Source organism: Triturus cristatus, chromosome 2_1 (genome assembly GCF_964204655.1).
Source record: "Triturus cristatus chromosome 2_1, aTriCri1.1, whole genome shotgun sequence".
NCBI classification, from domain to species: domain Eukaryota; kingdom Metazoa; phylum Chordata; class Amphibia; order Caudata; family Salamandridae; genus Triturus; species Triturus cristatus.
Window position 1 is genome coordinate 423966933 of NC_140581.1, and position 23500 is coordinate 423990432.

Sequence of the window (23500 nt, forward strand, 5' to 3'; positions counted from 1 at the left end):
AATACAAAATTATGATACCCCAAACAGGTATCCCGTTACTCATGATTTAAATTCATACAAATCATTATAATGAAGCGTGCTTGCCTAACACTGCATAACCTACACTCAATTTTCCCTAATACCACAGCTGACTATCCAAGGTGTCCCGAACAAGATGCTGATTTATTGCAGAAACTCTGGGCCTGCCCCGCCCTATACACATACTGGATGCATGTTACTACAGCACTGGATGAGATAGTTGGGGGCACTACATGCTACAAGGCTGAAAGCTGCCTACTAGGCCACAGAGTGCAGGCTCGGTTTGCAGACCTGGCGCTCATCCTGGCAAAACGAAATATAACCAAGAGGTGGAAATCAACAACTCCACCTACCATACTCACATGGAAAGAGGAGTTAGAGCACTGGGGCCTGGCAAAGAGTGGTGCGCTCTGAAGGGAAGAATATTGTGGTTTATGGAAAAGACCAATAGCAATGAGCTGGGACCTCTTACTGGAGTCCTTCAAAGCTTTGGACACTTTCCCAGCCCCATAACACACCACCAAGAGCTCTCTAAGGACCTTGACTGTGAGGGAGGCGGATAGGGTTAGTCATGAGTGCCTAAGTTACATGCTCCTTAACTCTCACTGCAAATACACACGATATACCGACTCGGACAGATAATGGTAACACAATCACTCGATATACCCTTTTAAGTAGTGACAAGATGAGTGCTCATATACACCTCAGCGATGATGTTGTACAACCAGAGCAGGTCTCTCACTGAGTCAAAGATTGTTTGCTGCGCCCATCACTTGGGGGGGGGTGGGGGGGGGGGGGAGGGAAAGTTTAGGGGCTTAGTACGATGTCAGTCGGAATGCCTCCGTGGGCTTGTGGAGGTCGGTCAGTCCACCTAATGTCGCGTCAGAAGCGGTCGCTTCAACCGCAGTATTATGATGCACCACAATAAATGGCTTACCGACCGATGCGTTTTTTCCAACTCCGACAGGAAATTCAGACCGCAAAGGTTTTGGAGAAGTCCAATGGAGAAGATCAGAGCACGGTCTAGCCCTGAAACTGCCTGCCCTATTACAATGCGTATTCCCAACGCGTTGTCTGTGTTGGTCCAACCACATCATCAGAGCTAGCAGAAGGGGAGGCATATAAGGCCGAAAATCACCACAACACGCTTCCACATTGTCTGTGCAGGTATGGAGCCCATCACATACATCATACTGCTTCTGTGCCTACTCGATGACCAGCAAAATCAGAAACCTCGCGGACGTCGCCGCCAGTAAATGACACGCCTATCCCTACACCAGCGGTCTTCAAACTTCTTAATGTTGTTAGTGATGGCCCGTTACAAGGTAGCTTACTGTTGCTCATGCTTTGAACACTTAAAACAAAATATAATGCTTCTCTTGACCAGAGACTGGTGCCTCCCCTGATATCATGTAAGGCCCTCCCAGGGGGGCCCACCCCCCAGTTTGAAGACCTCTGCCCTACACATTGAAGTGCCCACAAAGCAAAGGTGGAGTAATGTGAAAGTGTCCTGTAGAATGTTGAGCATGGGGAATGAGGGAATGTCAGCATCGGGTATCCAAAGTGTGAAGTGGAAGTATAGGGACAGATCCAACATAAAGGTAGGAATAGAAATGGGCATAGGCACATTGATATATGTACAGAAATATGTACGGTGAGCTCACCACTGCTCTATGTGCCACATGTTATAGCAACATAACACTAATGCACACCTAAAGGTATGTGCCACAGCAACCCATACACTGGCACACTACATCCTCTCTGAACCCAATACCCTCATCACCACTGCTGGGAGCAAAGACTGAGGGTCCAGCTGATCTCCTAAACTGCACTGTGAAGGAGGGTCTCGTAGTGCAGTGTAATGCTGAAAAAGTATACCTTGACATGTACCACATGAGGGGGTTTGAAGGTGCATTGGAGGAGCAGGTACTGACAAATGTATATCATTCTTTAAATAGTTATGGGACTTGATAGTGTCTAGCATTTCCATAATGGCAATTGTATGCACAGACAGCTACCATCCAAACTCCATCGAGTGCAGCAACATCTTGAAAAAACAGAAAGCAGACTTTGCTGCTGCTTCATCCACCAGTGCCCCAGAACTATTAGCTGAGATATCTGTAACACTACAAGCACAATCTCCTACTGTCTTCATTGAGTTAACCGCAAATCCCTATGCATTGAAGTCACCTTTGTGTCACCAAGGTGAATTGATAATAACATACTTTGCCAATTTCAAACACTCATCCATCTTAGGTACAATGTAAGGTGTGCATTCACCTATCTAGATCCTGTCATATGCCTGAGGTATTGACATATCGCATGTGTAGTAAAACATGAAAAACACATTCATGTGGCTCATTTGGCTGAAAAAGGTGGCCACATAGACATAATACACATCCCTTTGAGTCCCCATCCCAATTTCATTGTTAAACGAAGCTACTCCAACTCATGTTGTGACAAACAAGATAAAGTAGTCACAATGCAAAGATCACTAGACTGATCCACTCTCCCACAACCCAGAAGTCCTAACGCTTTTGGCTGTGCCTCTGTTTGCACTTGACATATCATACCTGGATATTTACACACACTCAACATCACTTGACACAAAAACACTCCTTGACAACCCTGACCCACACTGAACAACAAACATGACCCTCTGATAGCCCATCCCTATCATGCAGACAACCATGGTCAAGAATAGTCAATTATGTCTGGGTAGAAGATCAAATGTGGGGCCATTTGTGCATCAAGACGGATATAAAGACAAATCATGTCAGAATGATGTGGCCTATGTCCAGTTTATTGATAATATATATGCACATACTCACATACTCTAACTGTGCGTTAAGCCCAGAAGCTGATGTATATTTGTCCGCAATGTAGTGTAAAGCTCAACAATCACACCATATCATAACTAGCTATCAACTCCTGTGACACCCATTCCTGTACCATAAGCTAGGCCCTCATGCAACTAACACATACATCAGTAGTGAATTAGTAAGTACAGCAACACAGTCTAACTAACTAAGCATTGTCATGGACCCACACACCCAATCCACATGAAATAAGCAACTAATTTGAGTGGCATTATAACCATCCAAATTTCACTACACAGGAGGCCACAGTGCATAGGCACATTGCATGCAATGGATCTCTAATTTATGGGGAGTCCTGGAAGACAACAGGACCAGGACACAGTCTGATTTGACCCTACCTCACACTCTTCATGTAGACAGGACATTGATAGTCTCAACTGGGATTAATAGTTACTGACACGAAGTGGCATCCACATGTGTCAAATTTGTCATTGGAAGTACTTAACAAGATCCATTGAAAGAACAGCAATTGGCCCATATCTATTAAGTCACATTTTGCAGTTTACACATTGCTCTGTGTACATTTGTGGTTAAAGTAACTATCATGTATGTAGAGCCAAAACGCCTCCAAGTGTATTGGCAAGAAGATTCACTTTGTACACATCAAATACATATGCAACATACATCTCATTGAGTTTTGTTCGTTGACATACTTGCACAATGGACTTAGAAATCGGCCTAAACTATGAATGCATACAATATCCAATGCAAGGTTTGGCTCTTCACCCCACACTCCTACACAAACCTCATAGAGACATTGACACCCAGCCAATATAGGTACACAAATCCACACAACATCCCAATAGACTTACCTACTCTATGGACCATATGCTATAATTGTCATACTAACAGCACTGTACTTACACATCACAGATAATGCATGAATCACAGTTAACCGAAAGAGCTGTGTTTGGACACAGGAATAACAAAACCAAAACAAAAATGCTTTATTCAGCCTCCATAGTGCAATCAAAAAATCAAAGGTCAATGGCCAATGGCCAGTCCAAATGTCGATGTTGTGGGCCAACAAATTGTGGCTCACTCATACTTGTCTTCAGTAATACTGCTGAGGGATACCTCTCCCTGAAGGTGCATCTAGAGGGTAGGCCAGCCACCAAAACAAAATAACTAGGGTGGGCTGGGTTTGTCCTTGGGAGGGCTGGGCTCAGGATTGGGGGTCGACTAGGTCATTAGGAGGGCATGATATAGGGGGAGGGGCTGGGTTTCTACATTTTTGGTATCTTATATCCCTGAAAGGTGGTGAAGGGAATGGGGGTGGGAGACTTTTTTCCTTTAGATTTTTCTCCGTTGAGGTACTGGGGTAGGATGGGGAAGATGATCTTCTAGGTTTAGGAGGGAGTGGGGCTGTGGCAGGATGGGGAGCTTTCCTCTTCCAGGTTGCTTGCTGTTTAGGTTGGGTCTCAGTAGGGGGCAGACTAGGTGTTTTGGGGGTGGATGTCGAAGGGTATGGCAGGGTCACAAAGGTCTTCCTTTTAGGTTTGGGAGGGAAAAAGGTCAAGGGCAATGAGGTGGGGTTTTTGGGCCGATTGGGTATGAGGAGAGGCATGGGTAGGGGGTGTGCAGGCAGAGGGTTGTGAAGGAGGTGGTATGTCTGTGTGTGCTGGTGTGGTGTCTGTCATGGCTGTGTGTGATGGTGTTTGTCAGTATGTGAGCCATGTGGTGTAGTGGGTATTGCGTCTGCCTGCATGTCAGGAAGTGAGAGTGTCTTGTGTCTGCTGAGTGCGTGTGTGTCTGTCTTTGGCCTTATGTTTGTGTGTTTGTGTGCTACGTGTGGATGTTGATGTGGCTGCGTGGTCAGGTTTGCGTGTGCTGTGGTCAGGTATGGGAATAGGGACTATGGATGGGGAAGAGGCAGGAGGGGGTTGGAAAGCTGGATTTGGGTTAAGGCCACCATGAGTGTGGAGGCTATAGCCTGAATGGATATCTGTAGGGAAGACATGTCAGAGTGAATGCCCTCCAGGAAAGATAGCATCTGGGTCTGCTGATTGGTGCAACTGGAGGACATTCAGCTCTGCTGTCTGACCCACAGAGATCTGCCTCAGGAGCTCAATGGCCTTCACTCCAGGGCAGTAGGGGAGACAGAGGCAGGGGTTGAGGTGCCTGGTGCAAAGGAGACTCCTCCTCTTTTAGGGCAGCAGCCATGGATAGGTGGCTGGGAAGCAGTAGTAAGGGTAGAGGTGCTAGGAGGGGTGGTGGACTCAGATGGAGTGGACACAGGTCCAGGGGGATTCACCACCAGAAGATGATGATCCTGCCGTCAGGTCGCTCAGCTCCTCTGTGGCGCCCATATCACCCTCTGTGCCACTGATTCCCACTTGCTCACTGGTAGCACGAGAACCACTGTGGCCGGCTGCTTCCCCAATATTCGTGGCACTGTCTGCTTCACTGCCCTGGTCTGATGCTGAAAAACAGATTTGAAAAAGAAATTGTTGAGATATTGATATGCAATCGGCCCATAGGTGTAATAACTCTATTGAGATTGGCCAACTTTATAAATTGCATTTGGATGATAGCATTTGGTTATATAGAGTAAATAGCACATTACTGAAAGCCACAAGACCTGTGCACACTCTCACATAATGGTGTCAGGAACATAGTCTGATGCAACATAGTGTTTCTCTTTCTTAATATCTTAACCACATCTATGTACCAGCTGATGTTTTGTCTCTCACTCCTGATGCCCTATTAGTATACCATACTTACCTAATGTGATCCAGGCGAGAATAGACCTTCTATTAGGAAATGGAATAACACTGCAGCCTTTACATACAGCATATAGTGAGCTATCACTAATTCAGAGCATGTGGGACAGCAGGTGCCCTGCTTCAGTTAACATATTTGGCTAAGTCACCATCAAGATGTAGGAGTCATGGAATAGGTTTTTAAACATGGATCACATAACAGTTGCACATCTGTCTATTAGCAGATGAAGCAGTTATAAGTGCCACATGTGTAATTCATCCAGAAGTTACACATGGAATATAGGCATAGCAAGCCAAAAAATGATGTCTACAAGTATTGTGTCATGTCAGCACAGTGCAATGATCAAATCTACTGTATGCAGATTGCAACACTTTTAAACGTTTGGCATGCCAATGACAATGACGGCATATTACTTCAGGGACATGTGGCTTACTATACCACCAGGCCAGGTAGAATCACTGTGTGCCCACAATAGTAGTGAAAACAAAATCCTGCTATGTCCACATCTCACAAGGACAAATCAGCCTATCCCTCCCTGGCAAATATCATAATTCATATATTGTCCAGCTTAGATTCTATAGTGGTCTGCACCTGAATATATTTGCCCTTCTCAGATGTCGGTTCAGCCACATTTCCAAATATCCAATTCATAGTGTTAAACAATAGATTTGTTTGCCTAAAAATATAAATGTGGGCGTGACCAAGATGGCAGCGAGCTAAGACGTATCTCGCCACCTCTCCTCCGCCTGCCGATCTGTAGCACCAGCCTCTGGCCCTAAATCGCACAGAAGGTGGTTAAACTAACATCCCTATCACCCAGGCACAGTCGGCATCCTCCCAGGTGCTGCTCCGGGCCGGGACTAAGCAGCAGAGCAGTGGTATGAGGTAGTTGTCGGCGCTGCCGTGATGGTGGTGGCTGGAGCCCTGTGTCCCTGGCCGTGGAGCGGTATCGACCAGCTGAGAATGCCAGCCGGAGCCTGGGGTCTTCTCCACTACGCCAGACAAAAACGCAGTGACAGCGGCGGACAGCAACGAAGCGGTGGGCGCCATCTTGCGTGGAGCGGCAGCCTCTATGGTTTGGGGCTGGAGCAGACGGCGATCGAGCACACGTGCCCGGAGGACAGCGGAGAGTGCAGCAGGCCCCCGGGAGATGTGCTCGCCCTTTGAACTACAGGGGTGGACCGGGGGGCCATTGTGGTGAGTCTCATCAACCTCCTAGCTCTTTGCTGAAGCTACGACTTACCCAGTGCCCCGTCAAAGACGCCTAGGCCGCACCCAGCCCCACGGCGGCTCTACCCCGTTCCCTGGATTCTAGCTGCGCACTCCGTCCTGTGCCCCACAAGAGAGGGATCTCGCTTTGGCTCGCTTCCTTGGGACCCGCTGGGCAGGTTTCCCCCACTGTCGGACCCTGTGGCGTGGTTGGCGGACTGGTATTGACGGCGCTGTCTCGCCATGTCCAGTGCAGAGCTTATAGTGACTGGTGCTGTGTTGCTGGGGGGGCCCTGCACTCGGAGGCTACCGCTGCACCCCCGCACTTGCTGAGATCCAGATCCCCCCTTCCGTACATCCCCGCAATCCCACGGGGCACGGACTTACACTGGTGACGGGCTGCTGGACTGCTACACCGCCTTCCTCTGGCACATGTTGCGACGTGGCCTGGTACACTTGGGGCTTGGATAGCGAGAACGCTCTTGGTGCACTGTCAAGGATCCTACGGACCGCAGGCCGACGCTCCGCACTATCACGCACCAGGAGAAGTCTGGCCCCCAGTGAAGTGGTGTGGGAACTTCGAACCGGGCGACGCCGTACCGTAGCGCACTATTGTAAACCTGGGTTTGTGGTTGCTGGTGCCGGCGGGGTGGACGTGAGTTGAGTATGACCTCCACCCGGGGCAGAAAGGACAAATCAGCCACAAGAGAAAAATCACTTTAAAAACTTTTTGCCCGGGCACACGGCGGGGAGACAGCGGACTCTGGGCGGCCGGACACAGCGACATTGATGGCCATCCCTACGGAAGAGCCAGTGACGCGGGCCTTCTTGGAATCCTTGTTTGCAGCCTTACGGGATGACCTCCAGACAGTGAAACGTGATCTCACGGTGGAGATCAATGACATCCGCAAGGATGTGGACGACATAGGGGAGAGAGTGGCATCCCTGGAGGACAAGAGTTTCGCCCGGGACACCGAACTGGCTACCATGCAACAAGAGGTACTCCGTATACACAAGCAACAGGTGGACATTCAATCTCACCTAGAGGATCTTGAGAACCGCTTACGCCGTCATAACATCAGGATCCGGGGGGTGAGCGCCAATGAATAGGCTGGCGACATCTTCAAATATGTGAGAAAGCTCTTCAATCATATACTGGGCAATCCACTGGACACTGATCTTATGCTGAATCGAGCGCACAGAGTGGGGCCACCCAGAGTGGCAACTGCACCTCCGGCGGACATCTTAGTCTGCGTTCAGGACTTTCACACTAAGGAGGAGATCTTGCGCAAAGCCGGATCGCTTCAATCGATCCCATTCCGAAACCAGTCGCCCATCCTCTACCAAGACTTAGCTGCTATCACACTCCAGAAACGCAAGACCTTCCGGCCCATCACAGAGGCTCTGCGCCAACACAATATCTCTTACTCCTGGGGACACCCATTCCGCCTCATCTTCCGGCATGACGGCAAGCTGTACCAACTTCGTTCTCTATTGGAAGCAAGAAAACTATTGGGGATTACCATCCCGGATGACACGGAAGATGGAGAACGCTCGGATCAGGAGTCCGGTGATGGTTGACCCGAGATGGAGGCAGCAGCGATGGCGACGGTGCACTCATCGACCGGATCCAGTGCCTGTCAAGAGAGATCAACAGGGCGCCCTTGAGACTCTGCCAGAAGTCTTGGCCAAGGCATCGACCATGTGACTGAACCTGGCTATCATGGCGTATCCTTCCTTTGATGCTTGAGGGGGTTGGGGCTACTATTGGCCACAGGACAACCCAACAGACCTTATTTCTGCTCATCTTTGGATGATGGACTGATGGTCGAATTTAAGACGTCTTCCTGCACCTGTTGTGCCTTTTATTTTCCTTTATTTTTTTAGGGTCCTTTTCTCCACCTTTCTCTCTGCTTATCTTCTTCTTCCTTCTCTCTTTTCGGGTGGAGCCCTCGGTCCATGGGGTTTAGCTACTTCCCTGTCCTCGTGCTAGAGCTGAGGGACTTCCCTCGTAGGTCTTGCCTGGGTTCATGCTTCTCAGCTGCTCATGATCGGCGACACTTCCACCTCTAGGATCTAGATGCCACCGTCCTCAGTTAAGATTCTCACACTTAATGTGAGAGGGCTCAATAATCCCATTAAACGTAGAGCACTCCTCTCCTATCTGGAGAGTAAAGGGGCAGACATTTGCCTTCTCCAAGAGACACACTTGTTCCCTGAAGATTGTCACCGGCTTCGGTCCCGCACCTTTCCGATATAGTTTTTCTCTTCCAGACCCTCTAAGACCGCGGGGTTGGCGATTTTGGTCTCACGGGCCTTTCGGGGGAAAGTGATGCAGAAGGGGGGGGAGATAAAGGGCAGACTTCTCACTTATCACTTCGCCATAGGGGGATACACTCTGATTGTGGCATCTATCTATGCGCCTAATGAGGGCCAGGAAAGATTTTACGAGGCCCTCACCGAGGTGACGGCCACTCAGGAGCACCACATATTGATAGGGGGAGACCTCAATCTGGTGTTTAACAATGACCTAGACAGATCTGCACAGCGCACAAGCCAGGTTGGTGCCCCCTCGCAGACAGGGCTCGCTAGGCTACATGATCTCGGTCTCACGGACCTGTGGAGACAGCATTACCCTCAGTCACAAGAATTCTCATTCTATTCTAAAGCACATAAAACATATGCCAGGCTAGATTATTTTTTAGGCTCGAAGGCCCTCCGCGATGTCACACTCTCGGCTGAAATACTGGTAGCGGCCCAGTCCAACCACGCTCCAGTGGTGGTTACACTGGCCCTTCCACAGATTCAGCGGCCGACCAGACATTGGCGCTTCCGTGACGCTCTCCTACATCGACCAGACAGAGTTGCTCAGATACAGCGCACGCTGGATGATTATTTGCTACACAACGATAGCCCTGACACAGCTCTTTCCACCCGATGGGAGGCCCTTAAGGCAATTATTAGGGGAGAAGTCATCGCTATTTCTTTCGCAGATAACGCGGCCCGTAAGAAAAGAGAAGTCCTAACGGAAAAAGTGCGAGAGCTGGAGCAGATGCACCATCGCACCAGGGCCTTACGCATTTGCCGACAGCTGACCGCAGCTGGGGCGCAACTGGCCGCCATTGACCGTGATAAGGCGGAATACACAGCGATGCGCTTGCGACATTCCTTCTATGTTGGTGGGGATAAATGTGGGTGACTACTAGCGCACTCAGGGAGGTTCTACAGCGCGAGGGAGTGCAAGAGATTAGGGACCATACAGGAATGCTATGCTCGGACGATGCGGCCATTGCCCAGATCTTCCGCAACTTTTATGCCCAACTTTACGACGAACAGCCTCTAGAGGGGGCGGACATAGACGCCTATCTGGCTCATGCCCGCCTTTCTGCCTTGACGCTGGAACAGGCGGCTCATATAGAGACGGAGATAAGACCAGAGGAACTCATAGCAGCCATTGCTCGCTTGAAGTTAAGCAAATCGCCTAGCCCCTACGGCTACACGTCAGCTTTCTATAAGCAATTTTGCTCCACGCTCGCCCCCCTGCTCACTCAGCTCTTTAACTCCTTTGTGGCACCTGGAGCGATTCCCTCCTCCATGCTGGAGGCAGCGATAGCTGTCATCTCTAAACCAGGGAAGGACAAGATGAATTGCGGGTCCTACCAGCCTATCTTGCTCTTGAACGTTGATCTGAAGCTGTACACTGGAATATTAGCTACCCGACTTGCACCTTATATTCCGGGGCTTGTGGACCCCAATCAGGCCGGATTCATCCCACAGAGGCAGACGAGCGACAACACAAAAAGCGTTACGCAACTCATAGAAAAAGCCTCCCGCATCCCAGGAGAACTATATGCTCCTAACCATAGATGCGGAGAAGGCCTTTGATCAGGTCCACTGGCCCTACCGTGAGCAGGCAATGATCCACATTGGCAAAGGGGACAAGATGCGGACAGACATTCTTAACTGCTACCGTTTCCCCACAGCTACAGTGCGGATCAACGGACACACGTCCACCCCATTCCCTATCAGTAGAGGCACGAGGCAGGGATGTCCCTTGTCGCCCATACTCTTTGCTCTCTACATGGACCCTATGGTGCAAAGAGTCAGGGACCACCCTCATATCACAGGCGTCCGCTTCGGAGGGGACACGCACACCATACGTCTATACGCTGATTACGTGCTGGTCACTCTAGCGAACCCCGGGACTGCTCTGGGGGCATTCCTGGAGGAACTGGATTCCTTCGCGGGCGCCTCCGGGTTGAAGGTCAACCTTACGAAATCCACAGCGCTGAATCTCTCCCTGCCGCCTCAGACACGAGCAGTTCTTCAGGCCCGGCATCCACTGCAGTGGTCTGATGATGTTGTTCCCTACTTAGGTATACAGCTGGCTCCGACCCTGCAGGCCATGAAGACGGCCAACTACTCCCAACTCCACACGCAAATCCGCACTGAGCTGCGGAGATGGAAACACTATCCGATCTCATGGCTGGGGCACATTGCGGCTATTAAGATGACAATCCTCCCTAAAATTCTGTACCTCTTTCAGACGCTCCCCTAGCAGCCCCCCACGGGCTAGCTGAACAGGGTGCAGTCGTAACTTTCTCTTTTCATTTGGTAAGGGGGCAAACTGAGAATGAAATGGTTAGTTAGCTTCCTCCCACCTAACGAAGGGGGTCTTGGGATTCCGGATCTCAAGCTCAATTATAACGCTGCACAGCTCTGACATCTGGTCGAATGGAGCCGAGCTGAATCTGAGAAACACTGGCTCTTTCAGGATCGCGCGGTCGCTGGTACGTCTCTCATGAAGATTCCCTTTATCTGGAAATCCCAACGCCCGCCCAATTTATACGCTTCACATGTGAAACGCACCACCCTAAAGGTCTGGGATCAGACCAATACGCTCCACGATCTAATGACTTTCCCCTCTCCGCTCACATCTCTTTTCGATAACACTGACTTTAGCCCTGGGATGGGCCCACAGTCCTTTCCGTTGTGGAGGGAGGTCGGGTGCCGAGCCTTGGGCCTCTTATTTGACAAAGAAGACATCATCCCCTTCTCGCAACTTAGGGCCAATTATGGCCTCCCAGAATCCGAACGGCTGCACTATCTACAGGTGCGACACTGGGCATGCATCCTGATAACCGAGCGCAGGCGACTAGGCTTCTCACCTCCTATGAACGGTGGCTCATCACACGGTCGTCGGACAAGAAGCTGATCTCGGATCTGTATAGGATGCTTTTGTCTCGATATACCCACACTTATCAGTCGGGACCTGCGCTGGGAGAGGGACCTTGGCCATAGTCTTAGTTCCAAAAAGTGTGAGGGTGCATACTATAGGGCGCGCCACACAGCAACGCATGTAGGTCCACAGAGACTCCACCAAGCTGATACTACACAGAGTCCTGACTGTTGGAGGGGATGTGGGAAGAGGAGCACACTGGTCCACCTTTTGTGGGATTGCGAACATCTACAGACTTACTGGACGCAAATACTCGACGATGTTGACAAGCACCTTGACACGGAGCTCTCCAGACTGCATATGTCCTGGTGGGGGTGCCAAACCCGCTCACCTACCCTCTAAAATCCAGGCGAGGGAAGCAGATTGCAATAGCACTAGGTACAGCCATCCAGAACATACTGATACACTGGAGATCCCCTGACCTCCTGCACACACTGGGTGGCTTCAGAGCTTGTGGCATGTTCTGGGCATGGAAAAGATTTCTCTCACCCTGGTGGGGAAAGGCTCCTCTTTTAGCGATCTTTGGCAGCCATTCCTCACCCTGCTTTCCCAAGATTTCCGGGAGCTGACTTGCCCCAGGTACCTACGTCTCCTGCGTCTAACTAAACCTGACCCCTCTACATAGGCTGGCCTGGTTCCACGGACGATACCCAGCTCCACGCGGCGCCACATAGAAGGTAATGGACCGGGGGGGTGGGGGGGGGTCTTTCTCTTTATGGCTTCTTTTTCCTTCTATTCCTCTTTCTCTTTGGGTGGTGGGTGGGACTGTACCTGTTATTTGTTGTCTTTCATAATATCAATGCACTTACTAGTACCTACGGTGGGCTCTGCGTGGCCCGTTCCAATGCACATTTGTTTCTTGCATTGCTCAATAAATAGATTTAAACAATAAAAATATTAATGCCCCTTGTAACAACCATCAATACCATTGGGAATGTGTAACTTTCACCCCCCCCCTGTTACCACCTAACACCTACTTTGTTAGGCACCCACAGGCTTCTGTTGTCACCTACACATAGTCTAAAACATGGAATCTGCTTAAAATCTGATTGGATGTATTCTGCCATTCACTTACGGTAAGGTCCAGTCTGACAAGTGACATCAGTACACATAAGTCAAAGCTGCTACATTGGACAACAGATAGCACCAGTGCTGTTTGCACCATTTTTCACACAGATCAGTATCTACTTACCAAGGCCTGCAATTACACCTTGCCTGCTACTTGGATATATTGCATGGTATGTCACAGTCAAGTTCACAAGCATCAGATAACACAAAAGCGTTGTTGTCTCATTACAGAGACCAGGGCAAACAATGGTATTTGGGATGAACTATGTTGAGCATCACCAATATACGCAAAGGGTATGTGAGCAGGGACCTAATCAGTCTGTCTGTCACTCCCCGTTTTTAAAGATAGAAAAGTACTCAGGAGGTTTTTCTTAACGGAAAAGTAGGCAGGTATGCCTCAATATGTCTCTTGGGCGTCTCCACCTGGAGTCCCTTTGTTTGGGGTTTGAGATGAGCCAAAAGAATAAAAGAAAACAAAACAGTCAGGAAGTTGGGGGAAAACAAATGGTAGAACACAGTCCGTGTTTACTGGTGGTGGGGTTGTCCTCCCTCCTTGATGGTCTTGATTTCACCTGGTCTTGGGTTTCACGTGGTAGAGGGAGTGAGATGCCGGCAATGGAGCTCGTGGAAAACTGGATAAGGAAAAAAAACAATAAGGACAGTCAGGTCTGCGTTCTAAGCCAATGAAAACGAAAAAAGGGAAAAGTGCACCCGTCACCTGTGCCTCCCTAACGTGCGGTGCCTAGGTGCCAGTTTTCTTTCAGTGTTTCGGGGTGGTGTGGCCCTTAAACCACACCCACCAACCCCTCAAAGAAAAGAAGTTTTAGGGACTTGCCTGAACCCACGACCCTCCTATGCCATGGGGCTGGAAGTAACAGCCTCTCCTTTCAGGGTTGGAGTGCTGGACTCAATCGTGGTGCTCCCAGAGCGGTCGTCGGTGTGCTTCTCCTCCTCGCCAGTCATGGTCACGTCCTCGGGCACTACCTCGTCTGTGTCACATCCTTCCTCATCAGCTTCACTCTCGATCTCTGCACTGCCGGGGGTCATCTTGTTCTCCAGGGTCCCACCTTGCTCTTCCCTGATTGGAGGAGGGCCGTTGACATCCAGGCGGCCCACTAGACTGTCGACTCTAATTCCTGTGTCCCACATGGCGGCAACCATGTTGGAAAGGTTGGGCGGTTCCCGTGATATGGGAGGGGAACCCTCACAGTGTATTTTCTTCCAATTGTGTTGTCATGTGCCCATTATACAATGGAATAGTACTATTGGCAATACCCAGCCTATTTTAATGTTACATGTCCCATATTCAAGGGACCTAACCATGCGCCTACAACTATTGTTGTATATGCTACATTTAACACATTACATGGGCCTTGATTGTCTCAAAACTTAAAAGCTATAACACTGGCTGCAAAACATGGCGATGGTCCTCCACGGGAAAACCTTCTGATAGGCGTTGACCTGTAAGGATGACAAGGTATCAGACACTTAGAACACATGCAAGATGCACATATGCAGGTACTTTGTCACATAGGTAATGAATAGGTAGCTTAACCAACATCTAAGTTAGCAGACTAGAATTCTCAACACTGCACCTGTTGTCAAACAATCCAACATTTACATATTTAATAACACATTTTCATTTCCAGTTGATACCACACTCTAACCTGCCCTTGCCCTAAGTAACTATGCAACACCTCTCACTACACTGTGGTTGGGAGAACACAGGTGGTATGAAATCTCATAACTACTAACCTCAGCACACCTATGTCTTCTGTGGAAGGGAGCAGTAGCATTTTAGCCCTGGACATACACCTAACTAGTATGGTTATTTACCAATGATTACACTGTGCCAATAAAACATTGTTCAACATGATCTATACATGGCCTGAATGAACATTATAACCCATACACATGGTCACATTCCTACATCTGACATGACCATGGTTGAGCACTGTGATTTGCTATGTGAGGGCTTGTGATATAACTGATGTAACTCTGATATTGCATCATGTGTGTGGAGTTGTTGTGACTGTATATATTAACAACTTCACCACATATGCAAATGACATTTCACACTCGCCATTAGAGTTTTAATATCTATGAATCTGCAAGCAAATGTATTTTGAAATATGACAGAATACAAGTCATCATAATGCCAAACTGATGTGTACATGCCAAACTAATACACCATACAGCGTTTGTGCTCAATGATGAGATGTTCACACGAGAACAGTAATATAAAGTCCAGAACAGTACTGACACATACACAGCAGTGAACTTGTCCATAACATTTACAAACACACTTTTAACCAATTGGCAACAAATGTCATTGAGTGTCTCATTGTAAAAATCTGCCCTATGTGTTAATGGTTAGCGCACAGTTAAAATATTTTTCCTGTCAGAATTGTTCTCTCCTGCTCCTCTGGTGTGCCATACAGCTACTTGTACAGGGGAAGGACCATGTCTACCAGCATTTACAGCTCCTTTGGTGGGAAGGCAGGAGCCCTGCTACCAGTACAGTGAGACATTGTAGTTCCCAGAGGATCACAACAGCAGCATGGAGATGGGGAGTGTAGGAAGGTGGATATCTGACTATGGTTACCCCCAACTTTTGGCCTAGTGTCTAGCTGGTTTTTCGACTTAGTTGGCCTGAGATCCTGCCATTCAGGGTCTCAGGCTGTCTGCTCTCTCTTTAAAATGGACTCCATGTACCCTAGGTACATAACCAATTGGTAAGGATCACCTTATTGGACCCTGTACAGTGTACCCCAGGTACCCAGGGCATAGGTGTACCCTAGGACTACCAAGGGCTGCAGCATGTATTATGCCACCCCTGGCCTGGCCTTCCAATCAGACACAACTGGCTGATCACTCAGCTGGGGCAAGGTCGTGTAATCACCCCTTGCTTAGATATAGTATACCTATATCTACCCTTAAAATAGACACATGTGTACCTATCAGCCACTCCTATGGCAGGCCTTAACAATCCTGGAGGCAGAGTGCTTGGTAACATGTGAGATGGTGCTCTAGCATGAGCTGAGCCTGTCTGCAGCTTTCGGAACCATGTCCTTATAGCTGTTCTATGATATAGCCTACCATATACTCTTAAAGTGCCTTATAATCTTAAACGGTTATGGTAACTATGGTTTGGCTTTATCAAAACATGTCGTGTAAGGTGTCTAACACTTTGGAATAATACCCCCATACCATTTCTGGTAATGAGGATATTATTCCTCCCTTCTAGAGGGAGAGACATGTTAAAATCCTACTTTGCTGTTTAACTCTCACCAAAGCCTCAGCATCACAAAATGGATGCTGCTGCCACAGACACGAGTCTGACCTCCTGCTGCTGGGAGCACTCCCAGCCAGGGAGGCCTGGACAATAGGTTTCCTGCTGGGGGAGGTGCTAGCACCTCCCCAGACAGACTTTAGTGTATTGGGGCAGGGTGGGCTGAAAGGAATGAGACATGCCTGGTGCACACAAGGTGTCCCATGCATAGTCCAGTTCAAACCGGTGCTGGGGCACTCCAGCCCCAGCTCTGGCACGAAACTGGACAAAGGAAAGGGGGTGTAGCCACTCCCCTTCCTGGTCCCACCCATAGGAGGGACCTTGCAGGTAGCCCAGCCCACTAGCCCAGTATATTAGTAGCTAGTTGGGCCCTGCTAAATTAGATTATCCTGAACCTGCAACTTGAACAGAAACTCTGGACCTTCGACATTCGACGAAAGAAGAAGACTGAAGAATCTCCCTTGTGGCCAAGGAGTGGTCACCCTGTGCGAACAGGCACCATCAAGAGACTTACCCTTTGCTTTGCTGAAGTTCTACGAGGGACCGACTGCAGAGCCTGACCAGAGCCTTGACTTCCAGACTTCTCCGACCCTGATCCACATCCACAGCCGAGCTGAGATCCGTGGAGGCGACGAGAGACGTGGGACCGGCTACCTGGAAAAAGTGGCGAGTATCTTCCAGCGCAGCTTCTGAGGCACCGTCGAGGTTGTGCACCGGGGATTGAGAAGCCCCAACCCCAAGCACCATCTGCACTGAAGATCAGCCCCCCACACTCCACGAGTCCTGCGTGGGGCCCTTCTGCATTTCCCTGCTTGCCGCGTCTGTCCGGTTGATTGCCCCTTGGCTAGTAACCTTTGAGACGACACACCTTCGATTTTCCACTGCTGGTTTGGCTCCTCCAGACTGGCTCCTGCTCCTCTGCAAAAGAGAAGCACCCCAGACCTTCCTGGTCTGCACCAGAAGCAAGTCCTCCATTCTTCGTGGATTCCACTTGCCAAGGCTTGGTGAGTCCTAGTTCGACTTCGACGCCGCCGACAGCACAAGCCTTCGTGGGACAGCTCGCCTCCTGGTCCTGGTCATCCTCGACAACTCCTGGTACCCGTGGCTGCTGCGACAAGCTTCACCTCTTCACCTGCAATCTCCCGACATCGCCTGGTTCCTTCCTGGTTCCACGTGGTCACTGGCTAGTGACCCAGACTCTGTCCCTTCTGCTTGCAGGTATCCTTCCTTCTTGATCCCGGCCTTGGGATCCACCGGACACTCTTCACTGACTGCCTGTCAGCATCTTTCCTTCAGGCATCCATAGGAGTCGACGACGAAACCCGACGCAAGTTCACACCTATGCACCCGCAGCCCGTGGGCTAGGTAACTTGGGTACTCCAGTGCTCATCAGGGTATTGACTATCCTAGTGTCTAGTTCTCAGGTCTCGACTTTCTAGCTACTCCAGAAGTGTCCTAAATCTTATTAATTCTAAACTGTACTATTTCTATCGATTATACGCATTACGCGTGAGTGTTTCCACTCTGCACCTGAATCCCGTGGGCCTCCCACTTCCTAACCTTGGGTAGTATAGTGTAGCCCCAGCGATTCCCTAGGCCTAGGCCTATCCTATTTCCGTGACAGTGGTCCTTATACCATTTACTTAGTATATGGTTTGCGTGGCCCCTAGGGCCTAACTGTATTACTTACCTGTGTGACTTAATGTATGCTTGAATAAGACTGTGTTGTACTTACCTCGAATCTCATAAAGAGTGCTGAGGGTTTGACTAGAATAAATACAATTTATTTTATATATATATCTGTTGTGGTGTCCTTTCATTTGGTATTCAAGGGATTACATATGGTATAACAGCTGGCTTCACATGCCATTCAGAGTTTAGCCTAAGACTGCTCTTGTCCATGCTACCACTAGGATAGCTGGTCTATAAGGTTGACTTTACAACCAATCACCATAAGGGTTGTTTGGACTGATACAAGGTGTACACTAGAATTAGTGACATCATATATCAGGCCAACTTCTCACAGGGAGGTCTGTAAAAGTGCAGTTTCTGAAGGCAAGTGATCTGTATTGCAAAATGCAAGACATATCTATACCGTATAGGGGATCTTCTGTGCGGGAGGTCAAAGGGATTGGTCCATGTCGGTCACATTTTCCGAAGTCGTCCAATGGCTTCAATTGCTGTCCGACACTTCGCCTACTGTGCGGTTCAAAATAGTAGGTGGTCCTCGAGTAAGATTGTCACATTAGTAATGGAAGTTTACAGCGTTGGTCTTCACTGTAGGCGGACACAATCAGCAAGCCACAGCTGTCACCATAACAAGTTACAGCCTATGGCTGTGTCCGCCTTGGTTTTGAACTGCCTACCACAACTTTTGAAAGATGGTGTGGTTGGTGAATAAAATCTTGCCAATGTTGTTATTTTGTACTACACCATGCCTGGATGCACTCTACTGTGTGTGTAAGGAGCATTTAAATCAAACGGCCATGCTCACATGGTGAAGTCACCTCGAGAGGACCCTGAAACACTAGTTGGCAGGCAAAACCAACATGAAAGTACACAGTACAGTTTCTGATTTTCCACTTTCTCTCAGGCAGTATGCGGATCATGTCCATTAACAGGTGTAACTACACCATATAACAGTGTTGGCAGCCACTGTCAGCCAGTGTGCGATCTGTGTGATGTCCAGGTGGAAAGGGTGTGTGTGTCTGATGATGTACTGAATCCTACATTTCCAGAGGGCAAATACACTCAAAATGCAAGCACTCTACTGAGGCATTGCAAATAAATGGGACATTGTAAGTGGTCTTTGTATACTATACTTAAGTGTACATCTGCATATTAAGAAATGTGTACATTGTTAATGAGTTGTGTATGTGATTGTATGTCTAATGCAGACATGACAATTTGACAGTGTCCACCATTTATCAGCTGTCTGCATGAAGTGCTGAGTGAAACTCAAGATGTATGTGGTGTACATGATGTGATAAATACCATGATCCTTTCGTGTTCACAACAAAACCTGCCCCAGTCATTAAAAATACCTAAGTCATGTGTTCTTGGCTTGTGAAATTTGGACTATGTCCTGCTTGATTTTGCCTCAAAAAATCTGTCACTAGTGATATGAGTCTAGTGTACTTTCATTCCTGTATAACTATACATTTGAGACATATTCAGAAATGACATGTATGCTGTGGTATGTTTATAATCTTTTTGTTCTGTGAAATCTGGTTTGCACTGTCATGGACTGTCATGTGTGGTTACTTGGTCTTTGGTGTTTGTCTAAGTACATGTTGCTGGTAACATTGTGATCTAACACCTACTGTGTGTGCACTCCACAGATAGGTATCGTGGAGGAGCCAGAAGATAGCCTCCTGCCTACAGGCCCTTCCCTTACCTACAAACCATGGAAGAGAAAGACATGATCAAAAAATACTGTCTTACTAAGGTGGCACTTAATGATTTGTGCAAAAACAACAGTTGATGGACAGAATGCAGAACAATGTCATACATTCACCCAAGTACAGAGATCTGGGCCTAAACCCATCGTTATTTTGCTCACCATGCCATTCCAGTTTGAACCCAGCCATATGCAAATCAGTCTTGACCCTGTGCCTCATGGGAACAGTCCAGCCCGAACTGCCAAGCCAGGTCCTCCCTGGACTGGAAACAAGCATCCTAGGACCGGTTTCTGGGTTTCACCCCTCTTCAGCCAGGATAGCTTGATTCCAGTGGCATGGAGAGCAAGGGACCCACGTCTGGGCATACCCTTCCCACTCGGGGTGACAAATGCAAAAATAACAGTTGATGGACAGAATGCAGAACAATGTCATACATTCACCCCAGTACAGAGATCTGGGCTTACATCCATCATTTTTTTGCTCACCATGCCGTTCCAGTGTGAACCCAGCCATATGCAAATCAGTCTTGACCCTGTGCCTCATGGGAACAGTCCAGCCCGAACTGCCAAGCCAGGTCCTCCCCGGCCTGAAAACAAGAATCCTAGGGCCGGTTTCGGGGTTTCACCCCTCTTCAGCCAGGATAGCTTGATTCCAGAGGCATGGAGGGCACGGGACTCACGTCTGAGCATACCTGTCCCACTCGGGGTGACAAATGCAAAAATAACAGTTGATGGATAGAATGCCGAACAATGTCATACATTCACCCCAGTACAGAGATCTGGGCCTACATCCATCGTTTTTTTGCTCACCATGCCATTCCAGTTTGAACCCAGCCATATGCAAATCAGTCTTGACCCTGTGCCTCATGGGAACAGTCCAGCCCGAACTTCCAAGCCAGGTCCTTCCTGGACTGGAAACAAGCATCCTAGGACCGGTTTCGGCGTTTCACCCCTCTTCAGCCAGGATAGCTTGATTCCAGTGGCATGGAGAGCACTGGACTCACATCTGAGCATACCCGTCCCACTCGGGGTGACAAATGCAAAAACAACAGTTGATGGACAGAATGCAGAACAATGTCATACATTCACCCCAGTACAGAGATCTGGGCCTAAATCCATCGTTTTTTTGCTCACCATGCCATTCCAGTTTCAACCCAGCCATATGCAAATCAGTCTTGACCCTGTGCCTCATGGGAACAGTCCAGCCTGAACTGCCAAGCCAGGTCCTCCCTGGACTGTAAACAAGCATCCTAGGACCGGTTTCGGGGTTTCACCCCTCTTCAGCCAGGATAGCTTGAATCCAGTGGCATGGAGAGCACGGGACTCACGTCTGAGCATACCCGTCCCACTTGGGGTGACAAACGCAAAAACAACAGCTGATGGACAGAATGCAGAACAATGTCATACATTCACCCCAGTACAGAGATCTGGGCCTAAATCCATTGTTTGTTTGCTCACCATGCCATTCCAGTTTGAACCCAGCCATACGCAAATCAGTCTTGACCCTGTGCCTCATGGGAACAGTCCAGCCCGAACTGCCAAGCCAGGTCCTCCCTGGACTGGAAACAAGCATCCTAGGACCGGTTTCGGGGTTTCACCCCTCTTCAGCCAGGTTAGCTTGATTCCAGTGGCATGGAGAGCACAGGACTCACGTCTGAGCATACCTGTCCCACTCGGGGTGACCAATGCAAAAACAAAACTGGGGTGGCATGGTGAGCAAAGAATCATGGATTTAAACCAGATCTCTTGACTGGGGGTGAATGTTTTGATTTGTTCTACATTCTGTCCATCAATTTTGTGTCTTTTGCTTTCTCGCCCTTAGTGCGCCAGGTATGCCCAGACGTGGGTCCTGGGCTCACTGTGCCACTGGAATCAAGCTATCCTGGCTGAAGAGGGGTGAAACCCCGAAACCGGTCCTAGGATGCTTGTTTCCGGTCAAGGGAGGACCTGGCTTGGCAGTTCGGGCTGGACTGTTCCCATGAGGCGCAGGGTCAAGACTGATTTGCAAATAGCAAGGTCTAAACTGGGGTGGCATGGTGAGCAAAAGAATGATGGATTTAACCCAGATCTCTTGACTGGGGATGAATGTTTTGATTTGTTCTACATTCTGTCCATCAATTGTGTGTCTTTTGCTTTCTCGCCCTAAGTGTGCCAGGTATGCCCAGACGTGAGTCCTGGGCTCACTGTGCCACTGGAATCAAGCTATCGTGGCTGAAGAGGGGTGAAACCCCAAAACCGGTCCTAGGATGCTTGTTTCCGGTCCAAGGAGGACCTGGCTTGGCAGTTCGGGTTGGACTGTTCCCATGAGGCGAATGGTCAAGACTGATTTGCATATAGCCAGGTCTAAACTGGGGTGGCATGGTGAGCAAAAGAATGATGGATTTAACCCAGAGCTCTTGACTGGGGGTGAATGTTTTGATTTGTTCTACATTCTGTCCATCAATTGTGTGTCTTTTACTAAATGATTTGTGCGCCAGCAGTTGGCACCTTCATTGCGTCCACATCCGACATCACTGACACCCAATGTTAAGGTGATCGCAGCACTGCATTTCTCGGCCACGGGTTCATTCCAGTGCACAGTGGCAACATCTGGCAGAATGTCCAGCCTATGTTTACCAATGTACTTCAGAATGTAGTGCAGGCATTGACCAGACACATAGACAGCTACATCAGGTTTCCCAAACCAGCGGAATTGGCCAGTATCAAAGTAAATTTTTATGGGTTTGAGCGAATCCTACGTCATTGGAGCAATCAATGGGATTAATTCCACCACTGGCTAATGAGCAAATTTTTAGCAACAGGAAACACTTCTACTCAATCAATGTACAGATGGTGTGTTTGCCATATATGTGTATTTCCCATGTATGTGCCAGATTTCCTGGATGAGCTCATGACTCATATTCTACAGAGCTGACTCAACTACTTACAGAGTGGACTGGCGCGGTGGTAAGTAAGGTTTTAAATGATGTTTGTTGTGAGTGGTTTTGCGTATTTAGTAAATGTTTGCTTGGATATTGTACTCATATCTAGCTTCCATTTAGGAGAGCCAGGATACCCCATCCAGCCATGGTTACTAACACCATTGCGGAATCCAGTCATCCCAGGAGAAGTCCACTTCAATGAGGCAAGATTGCGCTGTCTTTTGTTTTTTTAAATGATTTTTTAATTGAATTGTTTCAAACATCACTAGAGCAGTGGTATGCATAGTATTCATAAAAGCATAGCATTATATCATCATTATAAACATTAAACATTCAATTGTGTATATGTCTGAAATTCTGGTTCTGTTCGCCTTGACATATCCAATTCCACATATACCGTCCCTGAGCGAGTTAAGATTGCTTTGTCTTGATAAAACTGGAGGAGCCCTACAATAGGAAAGGTGTGCCAGATCCCGTTGCTTGTTTCATGCTCCACAACCTGGCAATAAGGAAATACATCCCTCTAATTGGAGATGAAGGAGACCAGCAGGTGCCACTGGCTGAGGATTCGGGACTGTGGTGAGGAGGGAGGAGTTGACTTGCAAGAACAGCTTATCAACAACCTTTTTCATGACTGTAAGTATGAACTGAGATGTATTTCCAATACTAAGCTGTGTGGACTATGTGTTTTCACACCTCAGAGTGTAGGATAAGTGTGCTAATGTTTCTGCAGGACAGGTTTTGGATATG